The sequence below is a fragment of the Labeo rohita genome, chromosome 3 (assembly GCF_022985175.1).
Source record: "Labeo rohita strain BAU-BD-2019 chromosome 3, IGBB_LRoh.1.0, whole genome shotgun sequence".
Lineage (NCBI taxonomy): Eukaryota > Metazoa > Chordata > Actinopteri > Cypriniformes > Cyprinidae > Labeo > Labeo rohita.
Genome location: NC_066871.1, coordinates 30763792 through 30787186, shown reverse-complemented (window position 1 = coordinate 30787186; position 23395 = coordinate 30763792). Strand labels below are relative to the sequence as shown.

Genomic DNA, 23395 nt, shown 5'->3' with positions numbered 1-23395 from the left:
AGCCCAAAGAGTATAAAATGTATTCAAATGATTAATCTGTCAAAAAACTATCATTTAATTACAATAATAATAATAATAATAATAATAATAATAAGCTTTACTCGTTTTTTATTTTCTAAACAGGTACTGTATTTTTTCCCTAAGTGCATCGGCACAAAGCAACACCAGCAAACCACATTCTCTCCTGTCATAACTATGCTCACACTGACATTTAAGTGTGAATTGTTTAAGTGATTAAAAAAACAAACAAACAAAAAAAAAACAAAACAACAAAAAACACACACATTCTTAGAAATTCTCACCTTTCAAAAACAATGATATAGTAAAACAAAAACAGCATTCTAAATGCCCAAATGAAACCAGTTTATGTTCTGGAGAATTTCATTAGAACAACATTTAAAAGGTATGAAGTGTAATGACATTTCATCTCAGGAGCTGATGACAAGAGGATGTGGGAAGAGTTTATTCAGTTTTGTTCCTGTATGGAAACAATATTAGAACTGAATTGTCATCATCTGGTACATCCACGTAGGTATATTTCTGTGTAAAGTTCATCACATGCAGACTGAAATGCCAAAGATGAAGGTCACATGCACAACAATACAGCATGCAGAAGTTACTGCTGGTAATGAAATTACAATTATAACTCGAAATGCATTTAAGTTTGAATATATGAAATGATATTAAAGGCATTTATGGCATTTATGATGTACCTTTATGTGTAACATTATACACTACCAGTCATAAGTTTTTGAACAGTACAATGTTTAATGTTTTTAAAGAAGCCTCTTCTGCTCACCAAGCCTGCATTTATTTGATCCGAAGTACAACAAAAACACTAAAATTTAGAAATATTTTTACTATTTAAAATAGCTGCTTTTTATTTGAATATATTTTAAAATGTAATTTATTCCTGTGATTTCAAAGCTGAATTTTTAGCATCATTACTCCAGTCACATGATCCTTCAGAAATCATTCTATCAGTAAAATTTTTTAAGGTTTCTTTGATAAACAGAAAGTTCCAAAGAACAGCATTTATCTGAAATAGAAATCTTTTGTAACATTATAAAATGTCTTTATTATCACTTTTGAACAATTTAAAGCATCCTTGCTAAATAAAAGTATTCCTTTCTATAATTTAACTGAGCACACCGATAATAACGAAAATAATGATGTAGGAAGTGGTACTGTGGATCCTGGCAGCCTGGGGCTTATTAGTCAGCAATAGCAGGAAGCAATTGCTTGAAGGGGTCATGAACTGCCTCTGTTTTTTTTTTGTTTTTTTTTTATACTGTTCTCTGAGGTCCACTTATAATGTTATCAAGATTTTTTAAATCAAAATCAAAATCAACATTTTTTTAGTAATAAGCTATTTTCTGTCCTGGTTTTGACCACCTTCATCAGAACACTCTGTTTAAATAGGCGTGTTAGATTGTGGACTGGGAAGTAAACGCCCACTGCTATGATTGGCTTGCATATGTTTTAACAGTCTACATCTTTCACAGATGGACTTCTGCTGTGATTTAGGTTAAAAACGCATTGGAGGGCAATGGAGTTTTGATGGCACCCGGTGGCTGTTTGTGGTATAACATTCTAAATAAAAACCACACTGCAACATAACTTATTTAGACATAAGGCTTTAAATGTACAGCAATTTTGGATTCAAAAATATTTTGCGAAATATTTATTTATAAAAAAAAATAAAATTGGTACAGTGCATTCTCTTTACAGTAAATTTAAACTTTGATAACTTTTTGATACTTTAAAATTTTGAGTCCATCCCTTCATGTATTCTAATAATTTAAGTTTGTATACTGTGCACATTAATGTCTATGTTCAAAAATGAGGGGTGACAACTAAGGGGTTAAAAGTGCACTGTAAAAAGGGTTAAGAATTTATAATAATTAATAATAAATACAATAAACATTTGGGCATTTTTATTTTATGATCTTTACGAAAATCTTTATGTAATATCTTAATACGAGTCTGATAAATGTTGCATTTTTAAATAAACTCTGTATCATTTATTAAGTATTGTTATGAATCTTTAAGTTACTAAATACTACATAATAAAACTCTTTTTAAGAAAAATAAAACCCAAATGTGCAAATGATGAAAAATTAGGTGTATTTGTATTTATGTTGCATTTAAGTTAAAACTTCAACACAAGTTTTTATACAGATTTATATAAGAAATATTTTTTATTTAATATTTATATATTTTACAAGTTTTTTTTTATATATAGATATAAAATATATATATATATATATATAAATAAAATTAAACGGTTAGTTAGTTTACCCAAAAATGAAAATTACCCCATAGTTTACTCACCCTCAAAGGCATCCTAGGTGTATATGACTTTCTTCTTTCAGACAAATCCATTCACAGTTATATTAAAAAAAGGTTTAGGCTCTTCCAAGCTTTACAATGGCAGTGGACCATTCAAAAGTCAAAAACAAGTCCAATAAAACACATTCATCCAAAACAGTGCATCACTTGGCTCCAGACGGTGAATAAAGGCCTCCTATAGCCAAATAGCCATATTTAAAAGTCATAAATAGTTTTCTCTAACTTCCGCTAACTGTCGTACACAGAAGCCATTCTGGTCGAATGATGTAGGATGTTGGTATAGTATCCTTGTGAGAACAAACGTTCACAGGAGCAAAGGAAGCAAAAAATGTTCTTACTTTTGCAAAGGAAAAACAGTCTCCTCTTGGCTTACATCGAAATCCTCCAACATTTTTCTTTACAAATCCTCCATTGTGCTACGGCAATGTCCTATGTCATCCACCTGGAACGGTTTCCGCATACAACAGTTAGCACGAGTGTACAAAATGTAGACAAAATGTGCTGTCCTCTTTGCTTTCCTCCATTAAACTGCTTTTCTGAAGGCTGCAGGTGCCTTTACCTCAAACACACACATCTCATTTGCATGAGCAATTGCGTGATGCTTTGCCATCTGGCATCCCTTCCTGACTGTGACATTGGTGTGGTGGCTCTGCATCATCTTGGTGTACTCCTCGACTACTTTTTACTCGTGTTTTGCGCTACATCTGGAAACAGAAAAGAATGTTGTACACCTTAGGTATCAAACGACAGTAATTATTAATAACCACAACAATTTAAATTGCTAATATCACAGTGACATTACTACTATTAAGCATCACTCCAAGTAATGTTGATATTGGCATGTGTTTATCTTGATCTAAAGCTGCGACAATAATTTTATTACTACAATAATAATTAATGTTTACAACTATTTTGATTACAATTTATTTTTGAGTCCTTTTTTAAGAAAAAGGTCCACATTCTTTAATTACATTCTTTTGAATAGTTTCTGGTTTCTTTATTCCACTCTGACAGTAAACTGAATATCTTTGGGGTGAAAACAAAATCAGACATATGAGGATGTTATCTTGGAAACCATGTTAATTCTTCTACATTTTCTGACACTTAACACACCAAACAACTAATCAGTTAATTGAGAAAATAATCAACAGTTAATTAGTGAAAACAATCATTAGTTGCAGCCATATCTTGATCACTTTATTTTACAAGCAAGTTGAGGTAAGTGGATTTAATGACAAAATGATGGGGAGGAAAACCATGCTGATGTGCAGAAATGCTTTTCATATTATCAATCTTTCACAACTTTTACACTGGGGGAAAAAAAAAAAAAAAAAAAAAAAACGACATGCAGACCATATGCATGACAGTTTGTTTTGAAATGTGTTGCTATGCAAATGGTTGGTCTGTAGTTTTAAAGAGCAGGTCATATGGTATTTTAAAGTGCCCTAATAATTTGTGTGGGAGTCCCCTACAACAGGTTTAAATGCATCTAAGGTCAGAAAACATTGTAATTTTCTTAAAATATGCATTTAATATTACAGTCATTTGTCAATGATTTCGAAACGTTTCGTTCAAAGCAATTCTGAACTTAAGGTCTGTAAACCCCTCCCTTCCACAAGCCTACTCAGCTCTGATTGGTCAGCTGGCCAAGCCTGTTGTGATTGGTTGTTCCGTATATAATGCAAGCAAATGGTGTCCACAGCTAAAATGTAAACACTTCATAAAACAATAATGGTGGATACGCTAGCCGAGTGCTAACTGATGAAACAATACAGTTTGTAAACCAAAATATGTCTACGTTCTTTATTATTAAGCAAAGTAATTAGAACAACGACAGCCTACATTAATCAACACATTCTTAGGAAATTGTGGGTCCACAGCGAATTATCAGAACTATTTCAGTAAGACAGTAATATTGTGGTTTACTTGGAAACCTAAAGCTGCACTAGATATACAACACATATTGAAACTTGAAATTTTGTGCACTCAACTGAAAATGTAAACATAACATATCAATCGTACTTACAGGTTGTGGTTCGGAGACGCTTGTTGGTCCAAATAAAGAAGGTATGGACTTATCTTTCACGGACAAGCGTTTAGTGAACTCGCCAAGATTAGAAAAGCAGTTCTCTGTAAAATGATGAGCACACAACAAAAGGTTCAAATTGTATTGCTGTGGCATTGTGTAGAAAATGAATTTTAACCACGGATTCTTCACATTATCATCCTTTTTCAATATAAAAAAAAACACAGCGTCTTCTCGACATGATATAAACACACTAACTCGCAGAAGTGTTTGTGGGCAGGTCAGACTGTTTGTATTTCACGGACAGGTGGGGATTATGCTAATATAGTGACGTATCTGTAACAGGCAGAAGATTCGAAACTATGACGACTCGTTAAGGCAGTTGACTCTTTCTTTTGAGACACAATATCTTTATTTATCATGCACTTTTTGATTAACAACTTTGCAGATTGTTTACATTGAAGGACAGCTACGTTACAAACTGCAAAAGAGATATTTTTCGAAAATCCATATGACCTGCTCTTTAAGGTGTGTTTTTGTATAAACCTACAATGCTGTGAAAGAGGAGTGTTTCATGTTTTCTGCCCATTGTTGTGGTTTCCCTCCCCGTCACTTCTATGGTAGCTTTTGTTCTGTTTGGTAATTCTGACTTTTTTGTGTGTGCTGCTTTCATCCAGTGTAAAGCTAATGCAAATACCTGAGAGAGTGTGGTGTGTTGTTTGGGTCCTTGAAGGCCACAGCTTCTTCAGCAGTGAGACAGCTGGTCTGTCTGGCTTTCTGTCAGGCTGCTCGGATGTTTGACATCCGTCATCCTTCCTGCCTTCTGGTTAAACCACATGGCACATTTTTACTGTGGCACCATCTTCCTTTCTATCACATGCCGCTACAATTAAACAAAGCTGAGTTAACAAATTTGAAGTATGTGACAAATACGGGTTCCTTTTCAGTGTCTGATAAATGAGTGAACGCTGACTTATTTGAATTATGATTTAGCTGACAATGGAAAACAAATATAGATAAACAAGTATTAGATATATGCCATAATGCATTGTTAACCTAAAAAAAAAAAAAAAAAAAAAAAAAAATCCCCTACCACACAGACAACAATGATCCTGAAACTAACGACACAACTAATGTTGTTAAGTGCTCACCATTGCTTTGATAATGAATAATTTCTAGTTATTCAAAGCCAAAATGCAGCATTATTGACCCATCCAGATCGAAAGTACATATACTTTTATACGCTTTCATCCTAATGTAAGGTGAGGGATTCTCCACAAAACAGATGTAAACATCGCCGAAGTGGAGCTCTGGGGTGCGTTTCCCAAAACCAACTATGGTCGCAAGTTCCGTCGTTACCAACAGAGTTCAATGGACCTAACCACCATAGTTAGCTAACGATGCTTTTGGGAAATGCAGCCCTGGCAAGGACCTGGCGGCTTTTGGTAACTGACATCAGACGGCCGGTGAAGTATGTGCTTTGCAAGTGCCCAAAACTTCATATCGTTGATTTTCTTCTGTTGAGAGGTGATCTAAATATTCGCAGCTTGAAACAAAGAAAATTGGCCTGCTTCCGTATGCCGCCATGCTTGCCCTCGGCCTCTCCACTCCTGCCCACCGTCATTGTTAATGCAAATACCTGAGAGAGGGTGGTCTGTTGCTGTTTGGGTCCTTGTAGGCCATAAGATAGCACAGCTTCTTCAGCAGGGAGACAACTGGTTTGTCTGTGTTAGTGTGACGCCGTCATCCTTCCTGCCTTCTAGTCAAACCACATGGTGCGTTTTTACTGTAGTCTCAACTCCCTCTGTATCACTCGCTGCTACAATTAAAAAAGTTGAGTTAACAAGTTTGTAATATGTGACAAATATGGGTTCCTCTTCAATGTTTGATAAATGGTTGAAAGCTGACATAGCTGATTTATGATTTAGCTGACACTGGAAAAAATGTTACTTATATGCCATAATGCAGTGTTAGCCTAAAAATACTCCCCTAATACATTGACAAAAATGAGCCTAACCCGCGGATTAACGTTTAAAAAACTTGTGTTTGTTATTTTAGTACTCACCATTGCTTTGATAAGGAAGAATGTTTAGTTCCTCTCCAAAATGCAGCATTATTGACCCATCCAGATTGAAAATATATGCTTTTGTACGCTTTCATCCTGGCGTCAATGTAAGAAGGTGAGGATTCTCCACATGATAGATGTTAACATCGCCGAAGTGGAGCTTGTTGTATTTATATTCAATAAACGTAGTGAGACCGCGAGCCGTGAACAGTTTCCTTTTTACTGCACTCTCTTACAATCCGTACACAAAACACATTAGCCAGGTCAAAGCAATCGATGAATGATCGACACTTCAGCCCATCCAATCAACACAGAACTCCAAACCAAATCCACCACATCCCCCTTTTTAACAAACAATGATATGTCTGTTATATCTACATCAAACTGCTGCACTCAAATCTACCTGTATGCATATTCAAGTACATCAACAGTAGCTTTAACTGAACATGTAACTAAACACTGCACCAAATATTTACTCAACAGTGGTCACTATGAACATTAATAGTCTATTCAAATTGCTTTGAATCTTCTTCTTTGAACCTGCTTTCAGTGCTGTTCTGCTTTTCCGTGTTTTTTTTTTTCTTTTCCTTACTTGTCCATAACATAATCATTATATCTAGATGGCCTTATTACTGCTCTCCCACTTCTTGTACGGCATGTTGGCTGCTCATCCATTCTCACTGGTGAATTTTCTGGTCAGCTGGACTGGGTGTCTGAGTCGATATTTCCTCCGAATGTTCATCAGAATCAACGCCTTTGCACAGACTGTGATGTATTTTTCTCAAGTGTCGTCTGTTTCTCCTGAATGTCTTTCCTGCAGGCGTTTGCACCGTATAAGCGAGGCTCATCTCTCCGTTGCACCACTACAGCAGGAACCCATCCACGTCTGCTCTGCATATGTACCGTTAATCCTGGGGCCAGCTCAGGTAGTGTCTTCGCATTACGGTTGTACTGACGTCGCATTCGAGATTGCAAATCCACCAGCCTTTTGTGTATGTGTTGTGGGGTCGACTGTTGAAGAACAGCACTAGAGCATGGAATTGTGCTCCGCAGGACTCTACCCATTAACATTTGTGCAGGAGATTCATTCAGGCCTGTCACTGGTGTATTTCTTAGTGACAGCAGCACTAGATGTGGGTCAGTGCCAGTTTGCAGTGCTTTTTTCAATGCATGTTTAACAGTCTTTATTGCCCTTTCAGCAAGTCCATTGGACTGAGGGTAACCAGGACTGGAGAATGTGAGCTTGACATCCCACGATGCTGCAAATGCCTGCATCTCGTAACTGGCAAATGGAACATTGTCACTCACTAATTCTTTCGGGATGCCATGTCAGGCAAAGACTGACTTCATTTTTTGTATTACTGTGTGGGCTGACTTGTCTGGTATGTTCAGTACCTCATAGAGGTCTCCGCTGTCATCAGCCTCACTGCCCACAGTTGCATGGGACAGCATATCAGCAATATGCATGTGCTTGCCTGGTGTATATGCAATGTTCAGTTCATACTTCTGTAACTGTAGGAGCATTCGCTGCAACCGTGCAGGGGCCTTGCACAGCTGTTTCTGCATGATGTTCTCGAGGGGCTTATGATCTGATTGCACCATCACTGTCCTGCCATATATGTACTGATGAAACTTCCTTGCTGCAAAGAGTATGGCGAGTAACTCTTTTTCTATTTGAGCATATCTTTGCTCAGTGTCAGTGAGAGCTCGTGATGCATAACACACCGGGTGGCCCGCTTGCAGAAGACAGGCTCCCAATCCATCCTTTGATGAGTCTGCCTGTATTGTTAGTGGTTTTTTGTGATCATAGAACCTCAACACAGGCGCTTTCGTGAGAGCGGACTTCAAATTCTCTAAAGCAGTGCTGTGATGGGGATTCCACTGCCATACAGCATCCTTCCTGAGCAGTTGTCTTAGAGGCGCTGTCAGCGAAGCTTCTTTTGGGATGTATTGCGCTAAGTACTTAGTCATGCCAAGTAGACGTTGCAGGGCTTGTTTATCCTCTGGTGGTGGCATGTCCGTGATCGCCTTTACTTTTGCCTCATCAGGTCGCAGGCCTTCTGGTGTAATGATGTGCCCCATGTATTTCACAGTCTTGACCTTAAACTGGATTTTTTCGCCATTAAATCTCACCTTGGCTGCTTTTGCTCTCTCCATGACTTTATCAAGGATCTCATCATGCTCCTGCTCCGATGAGGCCGCTATCATGTCATCAGCAATGATGTGTACTCCTTGTATGTCACCAAATGTCTCGCAGTTTTTCTGCTGAAACACCTCACTTGCTGACCTGATGCCAAATGGGAGTCTCCGAAAACGACATCTGCCCCAAGGTGAGTTGAAAGTGCATAGTTTTGAGGATGGCTCATCCAACTTAATTTGCCAGTAACCATCTTTCTCGTCAAGAATGGTGAAGATTGACTTTCCAGCCAGGTTACTGCACACCTCATCAGGAGTGGGAATGGAATAGTGCTGGCGTTTTATGGCTTTGTTCAGATCACGAGGGTCCAAACATACCCTCAGTGACCCGTTCTTCTTCTCTGTAATAACGAGGCTGTTCACCCATTCTGTGGGCTCAGTTACAGGGGATATAACACTTCTACGCACAAGATCTTGAAGAGTTTCTTTCAGCTTGTCTCGAACAGCTAGTGGAATATTTCTGCATCCATGTATCACAGGCGTGACTGTCGGATCAACATATATATGATGAACTCTTGGGAACTCACCTAGCCCGGTAAAGACTGATGGATACATATTGATCAGCTCTTCTTTGGTTGACACAGATGTTTTTGCAAGTGGTTCAATCCTTTTCACCAGCTGTAGCTGCTCACATGCTGCTCTGCCAAGAATTGGCATGTCTGATTGATCGGACACATAGAACTGTAATGTGGCTGTTGCTTTTTCAGCTTTGCATTTCAGCAACACAACACCTTTCGGGGAGGAGCGCATTCCCCCGAATGCTACTAACACCGTTGATGTAGGCTGTTGCATACCATGCACTGTCTTTCATTTGTTCCACCTCTTTCACTTGAGCGTGTGTTAATGTACCAATGTACATAGATTCTGTTTCATTCTCTATGCTGTGCATCGTCTTTGCTCTGCTATCATTGCGAGTGGCTGCATGGCATACCTTGGAAAAGTGGTTACGTTTGCCACACTTGTGGCATACCGCACCGAAGGCCGGGCATTGACGTGGCTCATGGCTCTTTCCACATCTTCGACAGTTGCGTGTAAAAGTCTTCTTGTTGCTCTTGCTTCTTACACCTGATTTTCTCTGTTCTGTCGTTTTCTCTATAGCATTTATTTGAGAGTCTCTGACAACTGCAGCATTTTTCATTGCCTCTATCTGTGTTTTGGCTAACTCAGTTGCTCTGCACACTTCAATAGCTCTGTGTAATGTCAAATCATTTTCACGAAGTAATCTTTCTTTGAGAGATGGGTTTGCTATACTAAACACCAACTTATCTCTGAGCATGTCATTCTCACTTGCTCCAAACTCACAGTCAATAAATCAACTCCGTAATAAATGCGTCCACTGTAATTCCATCTGCCATGGGATGAGACCAAAATTGATGCCTCTCAAACACAACATTTTTTTTTGTGGGCTGCAGTAGTTTCTGAATGCTGTGAGCACGTCTTCCATCGTCTCGTTCTCGTCATCTGCTAGATTGACGGTGAGTGTATTGTACACTTCCAACGCCTCTTCGCCAATAGTGTGTAACAGAATGGCTATTTTGACTGGTTCTTCTTTAGCAGTCGCACCCGTCGCACTCATATACAGGCGAAAACGTTGCTGCCATCTCCGCCAATTTTCCGCTAGATTTCCCGTTAGCACTAGTGACGAGGGTGGCTTAAACTGTTCCATGTTTTCGTCTGCCGGCAGCATGCAAACTTTGCTGGCGCGCTAGTTCGTATCAACAAAACTATTTGCGTTACTCACTCTGACACCATGTTGTATTTATATTCAATAAACGTAGTGAGACCGCGAGCCGTGAACAGTTTCCTTTTTACTGCACTCTCTTACAATCTGTACACAAAACACATTAGCCAGGTCAAAGCAATCGATGAATGATCGACACTTCAGCCCATCCAATCAACACAGAACTCCAAACCAAATCCACCACAGAGCTCTAGCAAGGACCTAACAGTTTTTGCTAACTGACATAGGACGACGGGGGAAGTATGTGCTTTGCAAGTGCCCAAAGCTTGTAGTGTGCGTTCATATCTTTGTTATTCTTCTGTTGAAAAGAGATCAAAACACTCGCAGCTTGAAACAGAAGGAAAATTGACCTGCTTGCGCTGCGTCTCTGTGGAGAGTCCCGTGTGAATGCAAGTATGCCGCCATGCTTGCCCTCAGTTCACCCTGGCTGGCAGGTCACGTGACGTGAAGGAGTGGAAGTTCTACTGACCTAGAGAGTTGCATCAAGTAATGCATAGAGGTATGGCAAGCCGTTTTAACATTTAATCTATTTCCCGTACTAGTATCTATTTTCATGTTACTAGTACTTATTTTTTAGATACTAGTATTTTTTCCTTTAAGTACTAGTACTTATTCATTAGATACTAGTACTTATTCATTATATACTAGTACTTTTTTAAAAGATACTAGTACTTATTCATTAGACACTAGTTCTTATTTATTAGGTACTAGTACTCATTCATTAGATACTAGTACCTATTAAATAGATACTAGTACCTATTAAATAGACACTAGTTCTTATTCATTAGATACTAGTACCTATTTAATAGGTACCTGTACTTATTCATTAGATACTAGTACTTATTAAATAGATACTAGTTATTATTTATTAGATACTAGTACTTATTTTAATAGTGACTAGTAACAATTCTGTTGTTACTAGTAAAAAAAAAAAAATTGCCATTGATTTCCATGGGATCTGTCATTGAGATATCAACTATTCAGTTTTGACTAGTATGTATTCCAGTTGTGACTAGTAGTTAATCATTAGGTACTAGTATCTATTTAATAGATACTAGTACTTATTAATTAGATACTAGTACTTAATTAATAGATACTAGTACTTAATCATTAGATACTAGTACTTAATCAATAGATACTAGTACCTATTTAATAGATACTAGTACCTATTAAATAGACACTAGTACTTATTCATTAGATACTAGTATCTATTTAATAGATACTAGTACTTATAAAATAGAAACTAGTACTTATTAAATAGATACTAGTATTTATTTAAAATATACTAGTACACATTTATTACATACTAGTACTTATTTGAAATGTTACTAGTAAGATTTTTTATTTTACTAGTAAAATGTTTAAAATGTTTAATTGAACTCTACTGTGGCCATTCGGACTAGTCATAACATAAGACGAGTAAAAAAGCTAATCTGACTAGTAAAATAACAATTGTTACTAGTAATAATTATAAAAGATACTAGTGTCTAATAAATAAGTACCCCCCCCCCCTTTTAACTTCTTCTAAAAATTATCAAGAATATTAAATCAACTCAATAGGCTAAAGAATTTTCTTATACAAATTTAACGAATGCACTTCAAAACGAAGTTTTCATATATAAATTCAGGAATCACGAATATGACAAAATAATATTATTTTTTATATATTAGTTGTATAGCTATAATAGTTGTATCAAATGAATAAGGAAATTATGCCTTGAATTTATTAAGTAATGTTTAATTTCGTTCGTTTCGCTCTCTGGAAATGTAAAGAAAAATACCGTTTTTACTTGGAATTCGTTTTTAATCCCTGGTTTTAAACAAGGATATACATGAGATAATTTATATATTATTGCTTGAATATTTCCTATAAATTACAAAGGTTTAATTGGAATCTTTATTTCAAACGACCCGACTGCCACGACCCGAATATCATTAAAAATATTTTTGGATGACTCGTAACTGCGGGTAACCGCGGGTGACCGCAAGCACCCGCTCATTTTGGATCACCCGCGCATCACTGATCAAACAAATGAGCGCCGTTTTCTAAAGTCTATGAGCGCAGCACACACAAATAAACTAAACTGACATACTGCAGTTAAATTTCAAAATGTGGTGTTTTTATATTTATAACATTTGAATACAGTTCAGCAACATACATCACACGACCTGACGACCAAGAGAGCTGACAATTGACCATCACTTAATTTCACCTCACGATTGAAAATGTGACACTGATTTCATATGACAGTTCAACAAACAAGTTAATAATATTAAGTCACTTATATTTTTGATGAAATAATTACTGTTTTGGTCTATTTTAGCAGCGAAAATAGATCCGATGAATCCAAACAAAGATCACGAATTTGCATTTTTTTTTTTTTTTCTGTTTTTTTTGCTCCCATCCTGTAGCCTACTCGCGCCCCCCCGCAAGAGTGTCCGCGCCCCCGGGGGGCGCGCCCCACCGGGGGCGCGCCCCACCGGTTGAGAACCACTGCATTAAATGATACATTGAGTAGGAATTAGGACTGTCGGAAAATATATTTTTAATCTTAATAATTACATGATTTCCCCATTAATTAATCAAACTAGTCGAAAAATTCTAAATGCTCCAAATAAACAATTAAAAGATTAATTATTCTTCTAGACAGTGATGTTAAATAGACAACACAAAAAAGTGGCCTTTCAAAACTTTACTGTTGTATGTTTTAATTCCATTAATTTCTCTGTCTGGAATATGTTTCTAGCCTCTGCATCACATCTTGCTCTTTCACCCAAAAGTGACAATTCTCTCATCATTTACTGACCCTCATGTTGTCCCAGATGTTTACGACTTTCTTTCTTCAGATGAACACAAGCAAAGATTTTTAGTCCTTATAATGCAAGAGGACCACTTCAGAAACCACATAAAGTGAACACGACAGTCAAGATTAAAATTTTTATTAATTATTTTTTGGCCTTTTTTCTAAATAAAGAAAATGTTTGTCTGACGATAAGGTTTGTATTTTATGTGCCCTGTACAGAACATTCATGTAAAAACATTCAGTCTCTGTGCTATATGCAAAAAAAAAAAAAAAAAAAAAAAAAAAGTTTACGTACAGCCCTGATATAATTTTTATTGTTTTTACTGGAGGAAAACCAGGAAAATAATAGGTAATAAAATTGGTGTCTTATCTCCTTCCTGCCACCAGAGGTCACTCGATGAACCTCTTATTCTTAAATAGCCAAATAGTGTTATGTTTTTAATGTTTCGCGGTATCAGTAGTAATAATAATAACAACCATACTTTTTTTTTTTTAGTTATACTGGTAAATAAAAACAACTCCAATGAATTACCAACATTATGAAACATGCGAACTGCCATTGAACTATGACAAAAAAAAACTAAATAGATGTCTTATCTGCATCCTGCCAATAGAGGTCACTCGTACAATGACCAACAAACATATTAGGCATCAGCTGTGCGCTTCCAATGTTTCCCTGGTTTATCGATCGTTCAACATATTTGCATTTTCTACATATTTGTTCAAGTACTTCTGCCATTTTCACCTTCTGTCTTTCCCTTCTTCTTTCCGTCTTCTTATTTCCGTTTCCTGTGTAATCTCTTTCCCATATATGTTCCTGGTTCATTAATATTCAACATACGATTAGCATACTGGGCTGAAATGCAAATTTAAAAAGTACTAGTATCTATTAAGTTCAGGATATCTCTGGTCTAAAAAGGTACTAGTAACTAAAAAATAAGAACTAGTTCTATTTTTGCCATACAAGAAAAGTATAATTGAATACTAGTCACTGTTAGAATACCTACTAGTATCTAATAAATAAGTACTAGTATCTAATGAATAAGCACTAGTATCTAATGAATAAGTACTAGTATCTAATGAATAAGTACTAGTACTTAAAGGAAAAGATACTAGTATCTAAAAAATAAGTACTAGTAACATGAAAATAGATACTAGTACGGGAAATAGATTAAATGTTAAAACGGCTTGCCATAATAGAGGTGGAGCTCTAGCTCTCCCTCGCTAGACACCATTCGGCTCTGCAGTGAGCAGCACTGGTGATTGGATGCAGGACTCTTCTGCTACTTGACATACATGAGAGTCGCAAAGCTTACTTTCTAGAGTCACTTTGTTTTTTTTTTTTTTCTGCTTGATCGCAACACCAAAGTCTAATGATATGGAAACCAACATCCGAGGTGAGAAAATTTGTTTAAGCAGCGTTCTCAACCTGGCGTTACACCGGCGAGCGCGAGCATCATTGCTTAACCTGTCCGTTCTTTAAGGAGCTACGTTTTTACTCGGGGTCAGTTATTATTTCACTGTAACTACAGCGATACAGTGATGATTTGAAATAAGCAAATGCAAAAGAATATCGAAATGTTGTTTGTGGACGTCAGCGAACTCATTGAGATACCTGGAATCAGGAATACCAGCCTGTAATCTATTTTACTATAGGATCGGAATTGATTGTGCCCTGCATTGGGTGGTGTTTATAGTTCAGTTGATATTTTGATTTGTCTAAATGAAAAAAAAAAGTTTCAGAAGGTCAGATAGGTGTCGCTGTTTAGCAAATGTTCGCGCGGGAGCGCGCACGCTTTAGATCAGTCGCTGAAGACGAATGATCTGTGTCAGAGTAAACGATATTTCATGTCTTAAGACTAAAGAAAACTGGACAATCTAGATACTACCACCAGCATCTAAATGTTTATATAGGAAAGAAATGAAAACATGAATGCTGCTGCTGTTGTCTGCTACTACTAAGAATGTTTTCAGATTGAGATGTTTTAGCGCTTGTAAGCTATAACGTATCCCGATTATCTGATAAACGTATATCTTATCTTTATTCTTATTACTAGTTTTTGTAATTACCCTACAATGTTGGAGATCTACAGTTTGTTTCTTACAAATGCTTATGGTTGCAGTTGGCCAGGGTCACTGAATCTGACAAGTAAAATTTCATATAGTTCATATAGTGGCAAAATGTTGCCACTGTTTCATAACAGCTGACTAAAAATGTTTATTAAAGTGACTCATGTGATGTGTGACCTCTTATTTCTGTCTTACATAAATAAAGCTTGATCAGATATTGGTATATTTATGGATACAGTAGGGTCTGACAGATTACATTTAAAGCTACTAAAATGTTACCCCTCTTTATTTAATACATGTGACTGTAATGCTTAATAAAGTGACTTGTGTGATGTGGCAGCTCCTCTTATTTATCTAATTTAAACAAAAGTTGTTTGATCCGTACCCACCATTAATTGGCTTAATGATTTACAAAAAGCAAGAACTATTAAGCTTGTTTTCATATGAGCTTTGTTATTTATATCAGAATCTGCACTTCATAAAAGAATATTTAAAAATATGGTAATATGTGAAGGTATTATGTGGCATCAAGAGAAAAAGCAGAATTGAAATTAAAACATTTATATGCCTTTTTTATGGCCTACAGGATTTCCCCCCTGATTTTCTTGTACAAATCCAATGTGAAAAAATGCAGATTGAGAAGAAATTCCTTAACATGCATTTGTCTTGTTACTGTTCAAGCGGAAAACATTCTTAGTAGTAGCAGACAACAGCAGCAGCATTAATGTTTCATTGCTTTCCTATATAAACATTTAGTTGGTGACAGTCTTCTTTAGTCTTAAGACGTGAAACATCTTTTACAGCACCGCTCGTCTCCCCTGACGCAGATCATTCGGCTTCAGCGTTATTTGCTGAACAGAGACCCCTGGTCACACTTTTCAATAGGTCACCGATTTCGGCACAACACCGGTGTTTTACCCCCTCCAGCGTGCACGCGCCTCACCCATTAAAACGCAGTGCAGCGACTTCAAACGCATTTCGACCGGCTTTTCGTCTTTTTTTTCTTTTTACCGAATATTTTTCGATGTTCCACACAGCAAGCACCAAGCATACTACTTGTCGACATTTAAATTAATAAGCATAAATTAAATTCCACAGGGTTAAGAATAAAGCTGCCAGTTGCCAAAATAAAGCTGTTAAATTCAGATTGCACTGGTTGTCCTGCTGCATTAAGATCCAGATCGTACTTGCTGTTGCCGTTTCTTATTAGTTCACTCTGTGATTTGAGTAAACACTGTATTACACCTACTTTGCCTATTGAACTTGCATATGAATGTCATGAAGAACAATAATAGTTAATCGTATTTGTTTCTCGCATATGCATTATATACGCAAATAATACGCTATATACCGAGGCAAATAAATGTTTGCAATGTAACACATTTTTAAGCTGCATGTGTCATTACATCAAAAAAATAAAAGAAAATTATTACCAAATTCTTATTACAGCAGTGACGATTGATAAAAAATGGTTTGAGTCTCGCTTGTCGCAGAGCGAATTAAATCGTTGAGTTTACACCCAGATAGAAATATCTTGATTTTTTTCTTATAGCAGGTGGGATATTTGAATGTCTGTGGAGGCATCTGAGAAGAACCTGGAGACTCCTGCGCTGCCGTAGACCTCATGAGTCTGGTGTGTATGTGAAGACTTGAGTGTAGGAAAGTAGGAGACGCTTTATAATAACTTGAAGTCATTAACTAATATTATATAGCTTAATGCTGAATAGATCAGCAGTTCATGAGCATGCAAATAAGAATGTAAATGAATAAGTAATCATTTGAATATTACAATAAAATTGAATGTGTAGAATAAAATGAAGTGCAACTTCTTATAAACACCACGAAACACTGTGGCAAAAATAATTTCTGTATGTAATGTTTTACCAGAAATAAAACTCTCAGTGGAAGAAACATCATCACTAGTCCATAGCTCCGTCCGTTCTTGGTGAAGGCCAAGTTGTTTTCTTCACTGAGGTGAGACAAATGAACTGTGCCTATTAAATGGTACATTTTAAAAACTAAGCTCAGGTAAAATATCAAATAATAAATGCTAGCTACTTTGTGTCTAGCATGTGCTAGTGTTTAGTTATTGGGTCATCCTCAAAATGTGACTGAATTATTTGAATCAATGATTTCTACATTTCCTTTTTTTTTTCTATAGTAAAACATTATTAGTGCACTGTGACACAGCAGTATTTTAGCATTTTCATCAACAGTGAGTGCAAATTGTTTATAGTCATGTAATTTTTGTCTTTATAAAAAAAAAAAAAAACAACAAACTAAAATTAACATTTTTTTCAAGCAAGTTTGTTAGCAAGATTCATGTTATCCACAATTCCTGTACAAATTGATGGAATTATTTTAAAAACACTTACTGTACAACAGGCCATATACAGTGTAGTAATCATACATGCTTATTGCTCATGACGTTTCCACATCTTTCCTATAGATGATCACTTTTGATGAATTGATGATCATCCAAACAACAGAATTCTTGGACCAACTTTTAAAGCATTTAAAATATGGCAAGATTGATCTACTTCCCTCAAGCTGTCTCCAAAGCAGAATCACTGTTACTGAATAATGCTGTCCACACAAACCTAGTGCCTCATCATTAGTGCCTATGTATTCTCAGGAGACCAAACCTGTCGTCATAAGATTTCAGAGCCGTTGGCTGGTCCTACGCCTTCAGACTTAAGAAAATGTGACCACATTTGCCAACTACCAAAGACGGTGTATTCTTCTTGTGCCCTACTGGTGTACTAGTCTTTAGGTCAAATATGTAAAATATTTGTGAGGTCCATCTAAGGCAGCATTAGCATCAGCTGTTCAACTTGAAGGTAATGAAGTTTCCATAAATCATTTTTAAATCATTATATCAATAAGTTTTTACATTTTACATTTTTGTTTTATTGTTATGATCATTGTTTTTATGATTGTTCTACTTCCTTTTTTGTGATTGTTTTTATTATTGTTTTTATGATTATTTTACTTCCTTTTATGTAAAGCACTTTGAATTACCTCGGTGTATGAAATGTGCTATATAAATAAACTTGCCTTGCCTTAAGATTTTGACAGCTATTTTTTTTAAATAAAAAAAATTGTAACATCCATTTTAAAGCTTGGAACTGTGGACTACCATTTAATTTATTATTCACGCTCATATTGATGCATTAAAAACCAGTGCATGAAGGTTTTAATAATACAAATCATGATTGATCAATACGTTCATGTTTAAAAAAAATTTCCCAAACTGACTACATTTTAAAACCTAAGATGCAATTTGTTTTCCCTTTTACCTCTACATATGTTATTTGTATTGTATAACTATCCTTAAAGGGATAGTTCACCCAAAATTCTGTCATTTAATTTTTTGTATGAAGCACAAAAGATGATTAAAGAATGTTAATAAGCAAATCCCTTGGTTACCATTGAGAAAAAAAAAAAAATAAAAAAAAACACACTGGTCACACAGAAGACATTAAGTCATACAGGTTTGGAACAACACAAAGGATGTGTTAAGTGACAATTTGGCTGAACTGTCCCTTTAATCAGAGGGTTGTCATTCAGGGCATGACGGTTTACATTCTCAGCATTGAAAATGTAACTAATAATATGTGGAGATAAAATTAGGTGTTTGACATTATCATGTGTAGATGATGCACTGCTCTGCTTTACTCTGAAACTCAGTGCTATCTAAAATATCAACCATATGGATAGGTAAACACTTCAATTCATTTAAATAAGACCAGAACATAAATTGTAATATTCAGCTCTTTTGGCTAAGGCAATGATAAAAGCAACATTTTAGGGGCCCTTTAATGTACACACCAAGGTTATTTTCGTAAACGAAAACTAAAACTAACACGAAAACGACTGGTCAAAAATTTTTGGTAAACTGAAATAAAATAAAAACAACAAAATAAATGAAAAACTAAAACGAAACTAACAACAGCTACTGAAAAACTAACTGAAATAAAATAATTATCAAAAATATAATCGTTTTCGTAATAATTACGTTCTTATTCGGTGGCGGAAAAAATGTAGGAGCTGTGTGGCGGTTTAGGGAAATAGCCTGTAAATGGCGCATAGACGTGAGGTTATCTGACGGATAGATGAAAACAGTTTAAAACGGAGTCCTGCACGGGTGCTGTTTGGTAAACGCTGCTTAACAGAACACCCGACCCGTTATCCGACAGCAGCACATTTTGTACCCGAGCCGGCCCGTTTGACATAGCCTAGACCAGTGGTATATAACCGAATAAAATAATATTCAGTTAATATTTAATAAAATAATAAGAATAAAATAATAAGATTTAATATTTATATATTTTCTGGTAAGGTGGTAATTTTATTGGCTTATGATTTTTTATTCAGTATCATTAATATTATTGAGTTAAATTAAAAAGTCTTACAAAATGACTATATTAATTAATAAAATAATAAATAATTATTACAAAGCAGTTTCAGTTTCAGCCAAGAATTTTCATTTCGGTACATCCCTAGATTTTTATCTAAAAAGAAACATTTTCAGGGTGATACTAGACCCCACTGTGAAATGATCTTGCTTATTATATGGCTACTTGCCATATGTAAATAATTTAACACAAAATATGAATTTCATTATATTTTATAACCTCAAGACGACTCGCAGTACCCGCTGCAGCTGTCTGTTATCAGTTGTAGCGTTTTTTTGTCGTAAAATCTGCTGCATCAGTAAGGCAAAAATATTTAATTTATCATGTAACACAAGCGATTAAACAAAAAAAAAAAAAAAAAAAAATAGGCATTCTAAGTTGGTGCTTTGCAGAAAAATAGACAAGCAGCGCAACAGAAAAAAAAAGACGAGAACGCGCATCCATTCTGTAAACAATAAAACTTTTGCCTACATCTTGTGAACAATCTATTTTGAACAACACGCTTATAATTCGTCATAAATGAAAATAACATTTAAATATGCATTATTGCCTAAATGTGATCGTCTCTGCAGTGTATACGTTCTAAGACATATAAAATAAAGTTATATAGGCTACAGAAAGCTAGCAACGAGCGATCCTTAATAAGCTGTCAATCACTTCAGCTGCAGCAAGAATCCAATAGCACGCAACGAAAGGCTCTGTCATTATTATTGAATTTAATTAGTTCCAGTTATGCGCGTTTGTTTGCGGGAAAGTAAGCAAGACATAGTTACAGTATCACGAATATGGTTAAATAAGATAAAATATCCAATATAAACTAATTACATTTATTTTCGATTTAAATATTACATCACATTTACTGCTTTTAATTATGATTATGTAGGTACAACTTGTGTAGATCTATAGAGTGAAAATGCTTGACTGCTTGTATACTTTTACCACCTAATCAAGCTCAGCATGCTTTACTTTTGCGTCATAAGTCATTAAATTAAGTCGTTGGTCTGCGCTCTGGAAACTGAAAAAACTGAAACTGAAACTAAACTATATAAAAAAAATAGAAAAGTGCTCAAAATAGGAACGAAACCAAAACTAACGAAATTATTAATGAAACTAATAAAAACGAAACTAAATTTTATTGCAAATTTCAAAACGATAATAAAATAAAACGAATTTAAAAAAGCAAAACTATAATAACCTTGGTACACACCCAAATAAAAAAAAAAAAAAAACCTGTCTGTTTGGATTTTAAGGGAATCCCCAAATACCTGAAGTCCAGGAGGAAGCGTGAGATTCCTTTTGAGGTGTTGAAACCCTTCACAGGGTGTTCATAGTTAGTATGAGGGAAGTGCCCACACTGGAAATGATCATGATATCCTTTATTTGATGATTACTAGAGGGGTTTGTTTTAACAGAACTCGGGTTGTTCAGCCCCAAAATGTGACAAGCACAATAATGCTGTTCCGACTGAATAAAACTTACCTTCATAATAGGAATAGTGGCTGACTGAAATCGGTCCTCTCAGTTTGTCATCTGGTGAAAGTCTGCGTTAAACACAATCTCATCTACAGCTAGTCCACATTGGTGCTTGTCCTGAAGCAGGATTTCTCAACTCTGGCCCTCCAGAGCCACTGATCAAACTCACCTGCCTGTAATTTTCTAGTAATCCTGAAGACCTTGATTAAGTTGTTCAGGTGCATTTGAGTTGCGAAACCCTGTCCTAAAGGTTCTTGACTGGTCTAACCAGCCTTATTGGATCATCACTCCCATTTTGAAGTTAACCATGTTTTTAGTTGTATTTATTGTTAGCACTTATCCTTTACCTGCACTTAAACTTGAGCCCAGTTGTGCCTTTTTTTCTGTAAACTAAACTTATCAAGCACTGTTTAAGTGGTTGTTTTATATTATGGATGTAATATGTTATGAACTTGCTAAATATAATAAGGAAATATCTGTATATTAAGTGTCTAAAAAGACATATGAATGCAATACTGTGAGATTTACAGGGGAATTGGCTGTGGTCTATATTGTGGTGTTGGGTTTTTTTGGTCTACAAGTGTTTATTGTGTCATGGTGGCTGTTATTACACACAGCCTCAATATGTAAATAAAGTGGTGATTAAATTCCATTCCATTCACATATTTTACACTAGATGGCGTGCAGCGCAAATGCAAATGAAAATCAACTCTTTTAACAGGCTTGTCTTGGGGTGCGCATGCGCGACCAATAAAAAAATACGCAGTGTAAATAAGTTCAGACCGCTCATTTGCACACCGACATGGTTGATAGCTGTTAATGCACAAACACCGTTTTAGATCGACTAACTGTAACACTGTATAAAGTTTTTATTCAATCGGAAAGCATAAATCTAGTCTAGAGGGTGTGAAGCACAAATGCAAATAAGCATCATGACAAGAGGATGTGGTTATCGCTGGTTACATTTCATTCAGCCTGTAGTTTTTTGTGTGTGGCGGCATTAGCAATATTTACTCAGTAGTCATCATCTGGCATAGCACACCCACATACGGAAAGCTCACACGCGCAGAGTGAAACAACTGACTGATGAGATTATGTCTGAACCACAGCAGCATTCTTATACTAGAGTGACAAAGGTTATGTGTGACATACACAACAATACAGCATGCAGAATGCTCAAGTTATTGCTGGAAATGGTCTATATTGTGGTGTAATTGTATATCTATAATTGTCTATTGTCTTATTTTATGCATCATGTGGCTGTTATCACCGGTGCTTGAAGTGAAAAATAGCCGAGGTATTTTTTCATTTTCATACTTCATAATGTATAGTGTCACAAACCAAAAAAAAAGCACCCCGGGTGACAACCGCTGAGGTAGACCAACTCCGCTTGCATTCATTCACTTGATTTGTCGGGATGAGAGGCGATCCCTCCTGGTAGTGTGATTTATTTAATTTCTAATCACCCAGACACCGACGCTTTGACTCTGAGTGGGCTACCGGCAACATGTCAGGTACGCACGAAAAAGTGTCAGTACGCAAATGGCTAGAAGTGAATATAGAAATATATTTGCCTTCAATTTTTGTCCATGGGTGTTCTTGCTGAATAATAAATGTTCATCTCTTGATTGCTGCTGTTGCCTCTATAATTCTGTGTGATTTTTAATTTTCAGCCCATTTTTTAAGCAAGCAATATAATAATTTTTAAACAATAGTTGATTTAAAACAACCCAACATGTTGGGTAAAAACATTTAACACAACCAACTGGGTTAAAATAACCCAGCATGTGTTCTGTGTCCAATATTTACCTAGTACTGGGTTGACAAATAACCCAAGTTGGGTTGTTTTTAACCCAGCATTTTTTAGAGTGAAGAAATTGCTTAATGAAGCTTGTGTTTTAGCTGTTCACTGGTATATTGCTTTAGGTAAACATCTGCACTGTACAAGGGTTAGGAATTTATAGCAAGTCATGTACAAATCTGGTTGCAAAAATGTTCCATTTGGGAATCAATCAATTCAAAACATACTGCAAAAGGTATAAATTATGATAGTGACACTCTAAAAAATGCTGGGTTCAAACAACTAAATTCGGGCTATTTTGGCAACCAAATGCTAGTTTAAATATGGACAAACCCAGTGTTATTTTAACCCATGCTTGTTGGGGCATTTTTTAGAGTGTGGTTGCCTTGGGACAGGGCCGGAGAGACCTACATTAAATATTATTAAAAGCATATTTATAGCATATTTTA

General features: G+C 35.9%; 2 long non-coding RNA genes across 3 annotated transcripts; one reads left to right on the top strand and one right to left on the bottom strand.

The window, feature by feature from the left end:
* Nucleotides 1-340: 340 nt before the first annotated feature.
* Nucleotides 341-10814, bottom strand: LOC127163337 (uncharacterized). Of its 2 annotated transcripts, XR_007827475.1 has the most exons (4): nt 10731-10814; nt 5076-5261; nt 4379-4482; nt 341-3056 (listed from the first exon to the last, which is right to left on the bottom strand). It is a non-coding gene; the product is annotated as an uncharacterized LOC127163337 (long non-coding RNA). The 2 variants fall into 2 exon arrangements; XR_007827474.1 differs by lacking the exon at nt 10731-10814 and having other exon boundaries at nt 5076-5447.
* Nucleotides 10815-16816: 6002 nt separating this feature from the next.
* Nucleotides 16817-18061, top strand: LOC127163338 (uncharacterized). Its single transcript, XR_007827476.1, has 3 exons — nt 16817-16887; nt 17142-17228; nt 17704-18061. It is a non-coding gene; the product is annotated as an uncharacterized LOC127163338 (long non-coding RNA).
* Nucleotides 18062-23395: the final 5334 nt, after the last annotated feature.